This window comes from Myxine glutinosa, chromosome 3 (genome assembly GCF_964187855.1).
Source record: "Myxine glutinosa chromosome 3, kmMyxGlut1.1, whole genome shotgun sequence".
NCBI classification, from domain to species: domain Eukaryota; kingdom Metazoa; phylum Chordata; class Myxini; order Myxiniformes; family Myxinidae; genus Myxine; species Myxine glutinosa.
The window spans coordinates 109,970,030-109,986,522 of NC_136263.1; the positions used below are offsets into that span (position 1 = coordinate 109,970,030).

The 16,493-nt window shown below is 56.0% G+C and overlaps 1 protein-coding gene across 11 annotated transcripts in view; it reads right to left on the reverse strand.

Moving 5' to 3' along the window:
- The window catches only part of SYT1 (synaptotagmin 1), a 730,486-nt gene that overhangs the window by 175,000 nt on the left and 538,993 nt on the right, over nt 1-16,493 (reverse strand). The window contains exon 1 of one of the 11 annotated variants that reach the window (XM_078774452.1): nt 12,450-12,625. The exons of 9 other annotated variants lie outside the window; for them this stretch is intronic. The gene's annotated coding sequence lies outside the window, so the exon portion shown is untranslated. Of the gene's footprint in view, nt 1-12,449; nt 12,626-16,493 lie in introns of those variants that run through there. One more of the 11 variants, XM_078774460.1, reaches the window with a different exon arrangement.

The following is a 16,493-nucleotide window of genomic DNA, read 5'->3' on the forward strand; positions in this document are numbered from 1 at the left end:
CTACCTTCTGGGAGGCTCACGCGGCGGTTTGGTTCGCACAGGCGGATTCCCTGTTCGCCCTGCGAGGCATCACGGCCGACGACACCCGCTTCCACCATGTGGTAGCAGCGCTCGGTTCGGCCACCGCGGCCCGCGCCCTGAGCCTCCTCGAGACCCCGCCAGCCGCTGAAAAATACGGCGCGATTAAGAAGCTTCTCCTCGACGCTTTCGCCCTCCCATCGGCGGAACGCGCACGGCGCCTGCTCGACCTGCCCGAGCTCGGCGACACGCGCCCTTCCGAGCGAATGTACTACATGCTTTAAATGCTCGGCGAGCACTCTCCGGCATTCCTGTTCCGGGAGCTGTTCCTCCGTCAGCTGCCTAACCCGGTACGCCTCGCCCTGGCAAGCACGACGATCACAGATCCCCGTGCCCTTGCCAGAGAAGCCGACAAGATCTCCGCTGCAGGACAGCGCATCGCAGCGGCGACATGGGACCCACCGCCGTCCGACGCAACACCCATGGCGCCCGAGCACCCGGCACGGTCGACGACCGAACTGCCGACGCAATTGGCGGCCGCTACACCGAGCCGACCACCTCCAGCACGACGACCGGGGCCTCCACCTGACCAAGCGTGGTGTTATTATCATGCCAGGTTCGGACAGAAGGCCCGGACATGCCGACCCCTGTGCACCTTCGGCAGGCCGGGAAATGGCCGGGCCGGCGTTCATTACCAGCCATGAGCGCCGGCCACACGGGCAACTTACTGTTCATCACGGATAAAGCGTCCGGACGGCGCTTCCTGTGCGACACCGGCGCCCAACTGAGCGTCATACCCGCCTCTGACCAGGACAGGCAATCCGCGGTTTGCGGCCCCTCCTTGGTTGCGGCCAACGGATCGACCATCCGCACCTTCGGCCCGCGCAACGTCACCCTCTGCTTCGGCGGCCAACGCTTTGCTTGGACGTTTGTAACCGCAAACGTGCCCATGGCTCTGCTAGGCGCCGACTTCCTCTGCGCACACGGACTGCTGGTGGACGTCCAACGGCGTCGTTTAATCAATGCCGAAACCTTCAGCTCCCTGGTATGCACATTGAGCAGCTCCACGCCGACTGAGCTGGCATGCGCCGTCCCGGCGGCGAACGAGTTTGCTCGCCTGCTCACGGAGTTCCCGGCCCTCACGCGGCCGACGTTTTCGTCGCCGTCTCAATGACGCTACCACCCCCGACAGGTACCCGATCCCGCATATCCAAGACTTCTCCGCCCGTCTGGCGGGACGGGTCATTTTTTCGAAAATTGATCTCATACGGGGATATCACCAGGTACCTGTCAGGGCGGCCGACGTCCCTAAAACGGCAGTCATCATGCCGTTCGGCTTATTCGAATTCTTGCGGATGCCGTTTGGTCTCAAGAACGCGGCTCAGGCGTTCCAGCGCTTGATGGACGGCGTGTTGCGTGACCTGCCGTTCCTTTTCGTTTACCTGGACGACATCCTCGTCGCCAGCACGTCCCGGGCCGAGCACCTCCTCCACCTCCGAACACTGTTCGGGCGCCTCAGCGAGCATGGCCTCATCGTCAACCCGGCCAAATGCCACTTTGGCACGACGGCCGTTGATTTTTTGGGCCACCACATCACCAAGAACGGGGCCGTGCCGCTGCCAACCAAGGTCGAGGCCATCACCACGTTCCCGCGTCCCCGCACCATAAAGGCCCTGCAGGAATTCCTGGGAATGGTGAATTTTTATCACCGCTTCGTGCCCCGCGCTGCTCAACTCATGCGGCCCCTCTACGAAGCCCTCCAGGGCAAGCCGGCCAAGCACGACATCGCCTGGTCCGCAGCAATGGATGCGGCCTTCCAAAGCTCAAAGCGGGCCCTCGCCGACGCAACACTGCTCGCTCACCCGGTGCTCAACGCTCCCATCGCCCTCACCACGGATGCCTCCGACTACGCGGTGGGCGCCGTACATGAGCAATGGGTGAACGGGGTTTGGCAGCCACTCGCTTTTTTCAGCCGGCAGCTCCGGCCGAACGAGCTCAAATACAGCACGTTTGAGCGGGAGCTCCTCGGTCTACACCTGGCCGTCCGCCATTTCCGCCACCTCCTGGAGGGCCGACCTTTCACGGCGTTCGTCGACCACAAGCCGTTGGTTTACGCCATGGCCAAGGTCACGGAGCCGTGGTCGGCCCGCCAACAGCGCCACCTCTCCGCCGTGTCGGAGTTTACCACGGACATCCGGCACGTCGCCGGCAAAAACAACGCCGTGGCCGACTGTCTTTCCCGGGCCAGCGCGAACGCGGTCCACCTGGGCGTGGACTTTGCGCTTATGGCAGCGGACCAAACCACCGACACCACGGTGCAAGCCCTCCGGGCGGCGGACACGGGCCTCCGCCTGGCCGACATCCCCTTCGCGGACACTGTCCTGCTCTGCGACGTCTCCCAAGGCCAGCCTCGCCCCATCGTGCCCGTCACCTGGCAACGCCGCATCTTCGCCTCCCTCCACGGCCTTTCCCACCCGGGCCGGAAAGCTTCCCAGAAGCTGGTGTCGGCGCGATTCGTCTGGCACGGCCTTTGTCGGGACGTCCGCGATTGGACCAGCACCTGCACGGCCTGCCAACGGGCCAAGGTCCACCGACACACCCAGGCCCCGCTGGCACCTTTCACCGTGCCCGAACGACGTTTCGACCACGTCAACGTGGATCTGGTGGGCCCCCTCCCCCCGTCACGGGGGTTCACACACCTGCTCACCATGGTGGACAGGACCACCAGGTGGCCGGAGGCCGTTCCCCTCGTCTCCACCACCACCGCCGACGTGGCGCAGGCTTTCATCGCCACCTGGGTCGCCCGCTTCGGCGTACCGGCGGACATCTCGTCAGACCGCGGACCACAGTTCACCTCCGAGCTGTGGGGCGCGGTCGCCCGCAACCTGGGGGTCAAGCTCCACCGTACTACGGCCTACCACCCCCAAGCAAACGGGTTGTGCGAGCGATTCCACCGCTCCATGAAGGCCGCGCTCATGGCCAGCCTTCAAGACGGCGGTTGGGCCGACCGGCTGCCGTGGGTCCTTTTGGGCCTCCGCACGGCCCCCAAGGAGGACCTCCAGGCATCCACCGCCGAGCTTGTCTATGGCCAGGCGCTACGCGTCCCGGGCGAATTCGTGCCCGACGCTACCAGTCCCTGGTCCGCAGCTCACCAGCGCTCGGACCTCCAGGAGGCCGCCCGACGGTTTGCCCCCGTGCCAACATCCCACCACGGTGACCCCCAGTCCTACGTCCCCCCAGCACTTCGCACAGCGGAGTATGTTTTTGTGCATCACGACGCACATTGGGGGCCACTCCGGCCGCCGTACGACGGGCCCTTCCAGGTGCTGCGACGGGACGACAAGTCGTTCGTCATCGACATCGGCGGCAGGTCGGACCGGATTGCGGTGGACCGCCTCAAGCCGGCGCACGTGGACGTCGACCACCCACCATGGGTGGCCCTTCTGCCGCGGCGAGGCCGCCCCCCGTCCACGGTGCCCCCCACTCGACCGCCCACCACCACACCGGACCCCCTCCCACGACCCGCCAGGGGTCGCTTCGGCCGGGTCATCAGGACCCCCCTCAAATTGACCCTGCCGGTGCAAGTCGATTCTGGGGGGACGTGTGTAGCGGCTACCGCTGGGTTTTCACAATCGCCTTGCACCTATCAAGGACGCGGAGCGATCACCATGCCGGGCTCGGCCAGGACGCCCGGGCAGGCCCGCGCTCAACTTGCCAGGCCTCGGTCGGGACGCCCGGGCATGCCCGGGCATGCCCGGGCAGGCTCGCCCTCAACTTGCCAGGCCGCAGCCAGGACGCTGGGCCACGCCCCCTCTCGCCTTTCCTGGGCAAACGCTCCGGGATAATATGTATATATATTGCTGCCCGATAAACGGGCTTTTCAGAGTGCCTGAGTGTTTGGTTTGATTAAAGCAACTCGGATGAATTCCAGCTTTTTGTCGCGTCCATTCTTCCGATCGACGTGGGAGCCCCAGCTCCTTCAGTGCTCACAATAATAAACCCGAAAAAGCCTTACCAATATGGCGTCCCGCCATCTTGGTCAGCCAACTGCTACTCGCTGTGTTCTTAAGCCGCCGTTTTGTTTCGGCCTATTCAAACGTGCCTTGCCTTGGATTATCATTACATAATTTAAGTATATAATCAAAATCTGGATTCAGATATGATGATTGGATGCTATAGACTAAATAAATGTCCAAATCTGGAGTAGAATTTGACAAAATTTACCATAGCTAACGATTTTTATAACTAAGTGTATATATTCATTTATTTAAGCGAGACTGTCATTCTCCTTCTGGGGTTAGTTTTTTATTTCACTTAATTTTTAACTTAATTCATGCTTCCATGGGATAGGGTGTCACTCCACTGTACCTGCGATCTGTTTTTAAAATTATTCGGCCATTTCAACCAGAAGCAATAAGCTTGTTATCGCTTGCCAAGCCAGCCGTTCCTTATCACCTATATTGCTGGAGTGCTTAAGCCGCTTGGCTGGGGCTCCACAAATGAAGTCAGAAATACCTGTGTACTTAATTAATTAGTCACAAGGCCGGGGAAGTTTGGCTGTTATAATGTGGCGGACACAAAAGCCCACTGGCGTGGTGACATCATTCCACGCACCAAGTGGGCGGTGGCCACGCCCGAGGGGTAGGCGTGGCCTCATGATATACACCGGGCGACCAGCCCGGAGGAGTTCAGTGTTACAGTGTAGTCTTACAATAAAGACGTTTACATGTTACCGCTTGTCCGCTTCCTCCTTGCTCACAAGCAGCGCGCGTAACGCCGCGCTTTACTGGTGACCCTCGACGTTGGATCTGCCGGAGCGATCCTTCCACACGCGACGCCATCGCCATGGCCGACTTCGTCAAACTTCCGGAATTTTGGGAGGCTCAGGCCGAAGTCTGGTTCGTCCAGGCCGAAGCCCAATTTCAGCTTCGGCACCTCACCGGCGATGACACGCGCTATTGCCACGTCGTCGCCTCCCTCGGGCCCGCCACGGCCGCTCGAGTTGTGTCCGTCCTTCGCCACCCACCGGACGGCCACAAGTACGAGGCACTCAAGCGGCTACTCCTAGCCACGTTCAGCCTCACGGATGACGCACGGGCCGACCGCCTCCTGGATCTCCCCGAGCTCGGTGAGACGCGCCCGTCGGTCCGAATGGACCATATGCTGTCACTGTTGGGCGACGAAGCCCCCGGTTCGCTATTCCGGGCGCTTTTCCGTCGCCAACTTCCAGCGCAGGTTCGCCTCGCGTTGGCCGGGACCGGGCTAACGGAACCCCGAGCATTGGCGGCCGAGGCGGACAAGTACTTCGCCGCTTCGGACACGCGGGCGAGCGTCGGCGTGGCCGTCACGGCCTTCGACGCTGATGTTCAGCAGCATGTTCCACAGCATCATCTTCTACAGCACGCTGATGTTCCACAGCATCATCTTCTACAGCACGCTGATGTTCAGCAGCATGCTGATACGCACCTCGTGAACGCCGCCACGCCCCGCCCACCGCCGCGGCGAAAACCGCCACCACGGGGAAACCCATCGACTCCACCGGCCTGGCGGAGCCAGCCGCGCTCCTCCAGCTCCACCACCTGGTGCTGGTTCCACGCCAAGTTCGGCCACGAAGCTCGGCGGTGTCATCCGCCGTGCTCCTTCAACGGGTCGGGAAACGCCCGGGCCGGCGCTCAATTGTGGCGATGAGCGCCGGCCGTTCGAGCAGCCTGCTGTTCATAACGGACACCTTCTCCGGGCGCCGTTACCTGTGCGACATGGGAGCGCAGGTGAGTGTCATTCCCGCCGGCACGTCAGACAAGCACACCGCGGGTGGGGGCCCCGCGCTGCTTGCCGCGAACGGGACGCCCATCCGTACGTACGGAAAACGCTGCCTCTCTCTGCGGTTTGGAGGGCAGGTTTTCCGATGGACGTTCGTCACCGCCGACGTGCCCATGGCACTGCTTGGCGCGGACTTCCTGTGCGCTAATGGGCTCCTGGTCGACGTCAAGCGCAGACGGCTTGTCCAGGCCGAGACGTTCAGCTCGCTCGCATGTGCGTTGCCCAGCTCAACGAGCGGCTTGCCAAGCGGCTTGCCGAACGATTCGGTTCCGGCCACGTTGGTCTGTACGCTTCCGGCAGCGGACGCATTCACCCGCCTCCTCGCCGGCTTCCCGGCCCTCACGCGGCCCACCTTCTCGGCGGGGGCCGTCAAGCACGGGGTGGCCCATCACATCCCCACCGTCGGGCCACCGGTCTACGCCCGGGCACGCCGCCTCGAGCCGACGAAGCTGGCGGTGGCAAAAGCGGCGTTCGCTACCCTGGAGCGACTCGGCATCGTTCGGCGCTCAGAGAGCGCTTGGGCGTCGCCGCTGCACATCGTGCCGAAGCCCGGCGGGGGATGGCGACCGTGCGGGGACTATCGCCGTCTCAATGACGCCACGACTCCCGACCGCTACCCCGTCCCCCACATTCAGGACTTTTCCACCCGTTTGGTGGGCAGGTCCTTCTTCTCGAAGGTGGACCTCATACGCGGCTACCATCAGGTCCCCGTCAGGCCGGAGGACGTCCCGAAGACGGCGGTCATCACGCCATTCGGACTCTTCGAGTTCCTGCGCATGCCCTTCGGTCTGAAGAATGCGGCTCAGGCGTTCCAGCGACTGATGGACAGCATCCTGCGCGACTTGGATTTTGTCTACGTCTACCTGGACGATATCCTCGTCGCCAGCGCGTCCCACGAAGAGCACCTACGCCACCTCCGCACGCTCTTCGAACGCCTGGGCCAGCATGGCCTGATTGTGAACCCCGCAAAGTGCCGGTTCGGCGCCGCCACAATCGATTTTCTGGGGCACCGTGTCACCAGGCACGGAGCCGTCCCCCTGCCGGCCAAGGTGGAGGCGGTGAAGGGGTTTCCGCGCCCCCGCACGATCAGAGGGCTGCAGGAGTTCCTGGGCATGGTGAACTTTTACCATCGGTTCCTGCCCCGTATCGCCCAGCTCCTGCGCCCCCTGCACGAAGCTCTCCGAGGTAAGCCGGGCAAAGGCGACGTTACCTGGACCGAGCAGATGGACACGGCGTTCACGGGCGCGAAGCTCGCCTTGGCTAACGCCACCATGCTCGCGCACCTGGCGCCCGATGCACCGATCGCCCTCACCACCGATGCCTCGGACTATGCGGTGGGCGCGGTGCACGAGCAATGGGTGCGTGGAGCTTGGCAACCGCTGGCGTTCTTTAGCCGGCAGCTTCGCCCGCCCGAACGCCGTTACAGTACCTTCGACCGCGAGTTGCTCGGACTTCACTTGGCGGTCAGGCACTTCCGCCATCTGCTCGAGGGCCGGGCGTTCACTGCCTTCGTCGACCACAAGCCGCTGATCTTCGCGATGGGCAAGGTCACCGAGCCGTGGTCGGCCCGGCAGCAGCGTCACCTCTCGGCCGTGTCCGAGTACACGACGGACATCCAGCACGTCGCGGGGAAGGACAACCCGGTGGCGGATTGCCTTTCCCGGGCCGTCGCCCACGCAGTCCACCTCGGCATCGACTATGCCCGGATGGCAGCGGACCAGGCCGCTGACCCCGACGTCCAGGCCTTGCGGACCGCCGTCACGGGCCTCCGCGTCACCGAGGTGCCGTTCGACGGCGCGGGCGCGGCCCTCTTGTGCGACGTCTCCCTCGGGCGTCCTCACCCCATTGTGCCCGCGGGCTGGCAGCGCCAGGTGTTTGACGCCATCCACGGCCTGTCCCACCCGGGCGCGAGGGCCTCCCAAAGGCTGATCGCCGACAAGTTCGTCTGGCATGGCCTCCGGAAGGCCGTCCGCGGCTGGGCCAGGACATGCCTCGCGTGCCAGCGCGCCAAGGTGCACCGGCACACCCAGGCCCCGTTGGCCCCTTTCACGGTGCCGGAACGCCGGTTTGACCACGTCCACGTGGACCTGGTGGGACCTCTGCCCCCCTCGCGGGGTTTCACCCACGTCCTCACCATGGTGGACCGCACCACCCGGTGGCCGGAGGCCGTGCCCTTGGCGTCGACAACGGCGGCCGATGTCGCGCAGGCTTTCATCGCCACCTGGGTCGCCCGGTTCGGCGCCCCCTCAGACATCTCATCCGACCGCGGCCCCCAGTTCACCTCGGAGCTCTGGGGGGCGGTTGCGCAGGGGCTCGGGGTCTGGCTGCACCGAACCACGGCCTACCACCCCCAGGCTAACGGCCTGTGTGAGCGATTTCACCGCTCATTGAAGGCCGCGCTCCGGGCCACCCTCCGCGACGGCGGCTGGGTCGACAGGCTCCCCTGGGTCCTGCTGGGCCTCCGGACGGCGCCCAAGGAGGACCTGCGCGCATCCGCGGCGGAGTTGGTCTTCGGGCAACCGCTGCGGGTGCCGGGCGAGTTCCTCCCCGACTCCACGGCACCATGGTCCGCGGCACAGCAGCGCTCCGCTCTGCAAGAGACCGCCCAGAGGTTCGCCCCGGTGCCAACGGCATGCCACGGGCACCCACCGACGCACGTCGCCCCGGAGCTTCGCACGGCGGAGTACGTCTTCGTCCGCCACGATGCCCATCGGACACCACTGCGGCCCCCGTACGACGGGCCTTTCCGCGTGCTGGAGACCGGGGCGAAGCACTTCACCCTGGACATCGGCGGTACTCCTGACCGCGTTTCGGTAGACCGCCTCAAGCCGGCCCACCTCGATGTGGACCATCCACCGCCAGTGGCCCGACCCCCACGTCGGGGCCGCCCTCCTGCGGGCGGACCCCCGGCACCGCCCAGCCCCGCCGCCACGGCGCCCCCCGGTCCTGCACCCATCCCAGGGGCAGCCAGGGGCATCCCACCTGGTATCCCTGCACCCCGGACGCCGCCGATCGCCAGGGGGCGCTTCGGCCGGGTCATTCGTCTGCCCCGCAAACTGGCCCTCCAGGTGCGCGGGAATTCTGGGGGGGCGCGTGTGGCGGACACAAAAGCCCACTGGCGTGGTGACATCATTCCACGCACCAAGTGGGCGGTGGCCACGCCCGAGGGGTAGGCGTGGCCTCATGATATACACCGGGCGACCAGCCCGGAGGAGTTCAGTGTTACAGTGTAGTCTTACAATAAAGACGTTTACATGTTACCGCTTGTCCGCTTCCTCCTTGCTCACAAGCAGCGCGCGTAACGCCGCGCTTTAATAACACCCTTTTGAATATGATTAACCAACACTTTGTGAAGGCTATTCAGGCTGCTTTTGCAAGCCATGGCATTACAGTAGACAGAGCTCCCATTTTGTTTTTACGCACCCATTTTTTTATTGACGAACATTTTTGTGTGATGTACTTTTATTGTATTAATATATAGTTATATTAATATACCTACAAAAATATACTTATTAAAAAAACAACAAATCAAACATCGTGTTTGGAACTCAAATCAAATGTCCGTCATGACAAACTATTTCATTGCCAATGTATAGTCGGCATTTTGTCTGCTCTCAGTGGTTTCCACATTTCGCTGATTTTCTGCTTGATTTTCACAATTATAGAAGATTATTTAAAGCAAAATCCTTGTGGTTGCCGTTTTTGTGTTTGGTGTACTTCATCTGTGCTGTCCACCCGGAGTCGTCTGTAGACACCCGGAGAACAAATTAACGCTTTTTTTTTAGCAGTCAGAACTGCTGCTAAGCTCAATTTCACAGCTTAATTTTTTAAATCTGGCTCAGGTTATAACTTATAAGAGTCTCCGGCCATCATAACCTAACATTCTCATTGCATATCATTCTCTTTGCTAACTCCCCGCTCCCCCCTCCCCTTTTCTACCCCTCCCCCTCCTCTTTTCTACCCCTCCCCCTCCCCTTTTCTACCCCTGCCCCTCCCCTTTTCTACCCCTCCAACCCTCTCTGTCCACTCTTTGCTCTTCCCTCCTAATAAAGTGTCCATCTTCCACACACCTCTCACTCCCACCCTTCTCCTCGCTCTCCCCCTCCCTTCCGGTTCCGGAGGTTATAGTGTAGCCGTAGCGACATGTGGTGAGTTGTCACTCTCCCCCTCCCTCCCCCGCCCCCCCCCACTTCCTCGCTCCACCCTCCATCCCTTCTCTCTCTCCTCCCCCTCTTCGCTCCCCCACCCATCCTCACCCCCTCCCTCCCTCCTCTTCCCCCTCCACCTTCCCTTCTTCTCTCCTTTCACTCTCTCCCCTCCACCCTCTCTCTCCCCCTCCCCCAACCCCCTTTTTCCCTCACCCCTCCTCCCCATTTTATTTCCCCCTTCCCCTCCCCCTCGCCCTTTCCCTTCTCCCTTACCCTCCCCCCTCTTCTCCCCCCCCCCTCCCTTCATATTCCTGTCAGGAAGCGATTCATTGTTACCCGGCAACGCCGGGTACTTTTGCTAGAATACAATATTACATCTGCATGAAAAGTAGGTAGGGCATAAATAACATACAGGTAGGGCACAGGAGCACACAACAGGGCACAGGAGCACATAACAGGGCACAGCAGCACCTAACAGGGCACAGCAGCACCTAACAGGGCACACGAGCACATAACAGCGCATTATAGCAGATGTCAACCATTTGAGAGTTTGGGCCTAGGTTCCAATTTTGCTCAGCATAGATAAAGATACAAAGTACACCTTGCCTTCATCTTTCTTCATTGCATGTACAGAATCCTCAACCCATCTTCATTCTGGCTTCTATTCTGACACCTGAAGTTTGAGGGTGGACTGTAAAAGACATGTCACACCAAAATGGGTAACCTACAGGTGGCATATGAAGAACCACTGCTTGGGGGAATTTGAGAGAATAACTTAAAATGCAGGGTGATGCCTTCACAAACCAGACAGTTCATAGAACACGTTACCCCAGGCTGTCTTGAGAAACAAAGACATGGGCAGCGTACACGAGCGGCAAATTTGATTGGCCATGATGACATAAAATGCAGTAATATTTTGTCCAAGTACTGATATATTAAAGTGTTTTGAAAGTGCCAAAAAGGTAATTTGTGTTATTCTACATTGTTCAAGTGTATAATTCAATTGAAATAGAATAAAAATTTTAAAGTTCATAGAAAAACAAAATTCCGGAAGTTTACCGCTGTTGATGCAGCATCTTTTACACCACCCTAGGTAACACGTTGCATTAGTTATTCGTGCCTGTTGTGTGTTTCCTTTATGACGTCCTTAATTAAAACAGGAACTTTCCTGTTTGAAATGATTTTCAATTTGGGTTGACTGCCAGGCAGACAGACAGAGTAAATTTATTTGTATCTCACTCCACTCTCCGCATGTGCGATCGGGACAAATTCAGAGCCAAATTTCTGCAAAACTGCAGGTTTGTTTTCAGATTCATGTTCAAAATATAACATTCAATTGAGATTAAGTTGTTCCCTGATCATAAACTGATGTTTGTAGACAGAACAGACAAACAGAAGTGAACCAATATTGCTTAACCCTACTTTTCGTGCAGGGTAATAACTGGAATAATTTTGCAGCATTTCAAATATCTTGTTCTTTTGCTCAATTAAAGTGCCAACCACATCTTCAAAATTATGTGTTCCACAATGACATCCCATAATTTTCATAAACTGAATAATCTATGAAAACTACATTAGGATCAAAAAAGTCATTCAGTTTTCAGAGACCTTTACATATTATATATGCAGGAAGATGAAGAAGGGGAATGGAAACCATGAAAAATACCACAACTACTACCATTACGACTAGGCCTGGTGTTGGCTTTACGGTTAAGGTGGCAGGCTTAAGATTGCATGGTCCAGTTCAAGGCCCTGATATCTGTTGAAGTAACACCAGGTGGGTTGACTCAGCTTGTCATCCTTCCGAGGTCAGCAAAATGAGTACCTGCTTACTGGGATGAATGAGCCATTGGAGTATCCTGTGTCGGAGTGGCGACCCATCCAGGTTTGTGCCCAATAGACAAGAAACCGCTTCGGCAGCCCTCTGCATCTGAATCTGAAGATGCAAAAAAAGGAGTGTGGACTACCACTACCACTACCATTACTACTCACACAAAAGTGGCACGTTATCACCAATCTGAGGTTTTCTCCACGTTGTTGAAGAGGTGTCCAGGCAAGTTTCTCCAGCATATTCCTGACATGGTAGAGGTGTTTAATGGTACCAATTTAGTGTGTATCTGTTAGGTGGCTGTCATCTCTATACCATTTCTTGTAGGTGTGTGTATTTCTTGCAGCTACTAGAAAACGGCCCTGGGTAGAACACAAATATTTGCTGAACAATACCATGTTCGAGTCTGTGACTTCCACCAAGTATGTTGGTATTACCATTACCTCTGTCATGAAATGGAACAAACACGTTAAAATGTATGTCAGAAAGTTAACAAAAGCTTAGATTTAGCAATGTAAAGAAAACCTCAGATTGGTGATGATGCACAAGATACGCAACAACCTGGTCACCTTTGACAGTAAACTATAAATCACTCCTTTAGTAAGATCAACAAGGCATGTCATACACAAGGTTACCAGATTTCTCATTCAAGGACGGATGTTCGTAAACATTCCTTCTTTCCCAGGACGGTGAAGGAAAAAGAATGGCCTATCCATTGAAGTGATGACAGCACTGTCCCTCGAAGCCTTTTGTCTGTACTTGACGAGAGGCCATAACTAAGTTCCATGCACCCTGCACTTTGCTCTCGTGCGATACACGCATGCGCAGCAAAACAAGTTCTGCAAGAATCTTGCGGATTGAAGGAGGCACACTAACCAGAAGACTAATAATGGCTACTGCTGCTACTCCCACAATCATCAGGAATATTCCTACGTTTTCGTGGGGTCAGCGAGAAAACATTCTTAGTCCAAGCCTTTAATGAACCAGTTGGCCAGGCGTGACGTTCGATGGATACAACAACACAACAACATGCATTTTAAGGCCATGTTCCCTGCTAGAGCAGGGGTTAGCCTTGCGGTCCCCATGACAATCTTCTCCATTTTGCCCTATTTTCTGCATCTCTCCTTGTTAACCCCCTTGCCCGCATTTCTTCTTCCACCATCTTTAGCCAAGTCTTTCTCGGTCTTCCCCGTCCTCTACTTCCTTCTACATTAACTTCCATCACTCTTCTCAACCAGTCACTTTCATCCTTCCTCAATACATGACCAAACCATCTCAACCTGTTCCTCTTCACAGCATCAATCACAGGCAATATTCCCATCATCTTTCGCAATTCATCATTTGTCTTCCTCTCTCTCAACGATACTCCGCACATCCATCGAACCATTCGCATTTCCACCCTTTCCAGCCTTCGTTGCTGCTCTACGTTCATTACCCATGTCTCGCTCCCATAAATCATAACACTTCTCACACATGCAGCATACACCTTTCCCTTCAGCTTCAGCGACACTCTCCTCCTCATCAGCACGCCACTCAGTTCCCGAAACTTCTTCCATGCACATCTCACTCGAGCAACCGTTGCCGAATCTGATCCACCTTCTCCATTCAGCATGTCTCCGAGGTAGCAAAATGTTTTCACACCTTCCAGCTTCACGCCGTCTCCAAGATCCAACTCAACATTTCCTCCATCTGCAGCTCCCTCTGTGCACACCTTACATTTGAATGTAGCTGCCACACTGGTTAATGACCCTCTCAGACCACTACATTTTTGATGAATCCACTCAGCACACATTGTACATTGAATGGAGTTCACTCCGACACCCTTCCTGCACACAGCACACGGCCACTTCCCAGTTCTTTCGACCTCACCACATGCTTTACCACTTGCCATCACCTTTGTCTTTCCGATATTCACCTTCAGACCTATTGTCTCCATACATTCCTTCCACTTGTTCATCTTTTCCTTCAGTCCATCCATACTTTCCGCAATCAACACCAGATCATCTGCATACAACAACTCCCACGGTAAACCCTCCTTTACGGTCTGAGCCAGCACCTCCATCACAACTACAAATAGTAGTGGACTTAGTACCGACCCCTGATGCACTCCCACCTTCACCTCAAACTCACCACTGTTCCCGTCCTTCGTCCTTACAGCTGTGCGTGCTCTTTTGTACATTGCCATCACTACTCTGATCAACCATTCCTCCACTCCTAACTTCCTCAATGCCCATGTCAATACTTTGCGTGGAACCCTATCGAATGCTTTCTCCAGATCAACAAACCCAAAAAACAACTTCTTCCTCTTATCCATGTACTTCTCCTGCAACTGCCTCACAATGAAAAGCGCATCTGTCGTTCCTCTTCCTGGCATAAATCCAAACGGCATTTCGTCGATCTTCACTTTCTTCCTTATCCTCCTCTCCAACACCCTTTCCAATACCTTCATTCCATGCTCCAATAACTTTATCGCTCGGTACGAGCCACACTCCAGAGGGTCACCTTTCCCCTTGTATAGAGGGACGAGGGTACTCAGTTCCCAATCCACTGGAATGCGGCCTTCTTTCACCACCAGATTACAGATCTCTGTCATTCTCTTCACACCCCAACTTCCTGCTGCCTTCAACATATCTCCCACAACTCCCGTCGGCCCTCCCGCTTTTCCACTCTTCATTGCTTTTATCGCTTCCTCAACTTCCTTCTCAGTTATCTTCTCTGCCGGTCCTAAAACTGGGTTACTCTCTATGTTGCCATCCCATTCATTCTCTGTATTCAACAGCATTTCCATATATCTTTTCCATCTTCCTTTAATTCCATCTGGGTCGACAACGATTTGTCCCACTTCATCCTTCAAGCAACTCACCCCCATCACATCACACCTCTCTTTCGCTATCTGCTTTGCAATCCTGAATACTGCTTTCTGACCCTCTTCCGAATCCAAGCGTTCTCCGAACATTTTCCTACATGCCTCCTGCGCCTTTGCTACCTCTTTCTTTGCAGCCTTCCTGGCTGCCTTATAACTTTCATGCTCTGCTGTTTCTGCTCCCGTACCCTTCGCCTTCTGCCACTCTTTGAACTTCTTCCTCTTCTCGTCAATCCTCTTTCCAACCTCAACATCCCACCACCATGTTTCCGAGTGCCTCGGTGGTCCTTTTGTCCATCCACATACCTCACCAACGGCTCCCAACAGACTAGCTTTCATTGACATCCAACCACTTTCAAGCTCAACCACATCATCCTCTACCCTACTCAGCCTCTCTTTTAATGCCTCCCTTACTGTCACCTCTTTCAACCTCCACACCTTCATTCTCGGTTGGTACTTCACCCGCCGAGCTCTCCTCGCACCTTTCACCCTTATGTCGCAGACAACCAAGTGGTGCTGTGAAACAGCCTCCTACCCCGGGATCACCTTTGTGTCCCGGAGGTGCCCCCTATCTCGCCGACGCACCATCAGGTAGTCAACGGTTGTCGTCGACCCACCTGACGTGTATGTAACAAGCTTATTGTCCTCTTTCTGGAACTGAGTATTACAAATCAACAAATCAGCTCCATCAGCAAACTCCAAAATCCTTACACCTTCTCCATTTCTCACACCATATCCGTAACCCCCATGAACTCCCTCAAAACCATCCATACTCCTTCCCACATGTCCATTTAGGTCTCCTCCTACCACAACAACTTCCTCATCTTTCACGTTTTCCATCAGCTTCTCTATCGCACACCAGAACTTGTCCTTCTCTTCATCGCTTCGACCAACCTGCGGAGCATATCCCGAGATGACGTTCACCAAGAGCTTTCCAATCATCATTTTCACCATCATCAACCTATCACTCACTCTAGTCACACTCACCACACTGTCTACAAACTCCTCAGAAAACAGGACACCAACACCATTCACGCCCTCCGGGCACCCTTGCCACACAAACTTGTATTTCTGTCCCTGCCTACCCTTCACCATTCTCACACCACTTCCCTTCCATCTCGTCTCTTGCACACAACATATGTCCACTCTTCTTCTGACCAATACTTCCACCACTTCTCCTGATCTCCCTGTCATTGTCCCCACATTCCATGTCCCAAACCTCAGAAACCGATCTCCACTTCGGGCTGCACCCTGCCCATATGTACTTGTGATTGTCATGGTTCTCTTTTTTGAGGCAATGTTTTTATGGCCGGATGCCCTTCCTGACGCCAACCCTCTTAGTCGTCTCTTACGACACGCAGGGATACGGTGTACCTATTCTGACCAGGGTACACACTGGGAAACGTTTAAAACATGTAAATTCTGGGGGGGTGGGGGGGGGGCGTCAGCATCACGGCTGCGGTTTAAACATATTCCAACAATATCCAAACAGAACGATGAAAAAAAAAAAAAAAAAAAAAAAAAAAAAACGTTCGATGGATGGTGGCAGGAATTTGGAGTTTGGCCATGGAGGTGGCAAGAAATTACCAACTCTTCAAGAAAGACACTGTCGGATATCTCAGGTCCACAGAGTAAAACTAGAAGACTTTTTTTTTTTTTTTGGATACAAGATCGAGGCTCGTGTAAGAGCTAATATTAATTACAAAAAGACAAACGGACACATAAAACATAACATAAAGGGAGTGGGAGACAAGATGAGGAGAGAGAGGGAAGTACAAAAGTACAACATTTGAGAGCAGGGACATCGGGAGATCTG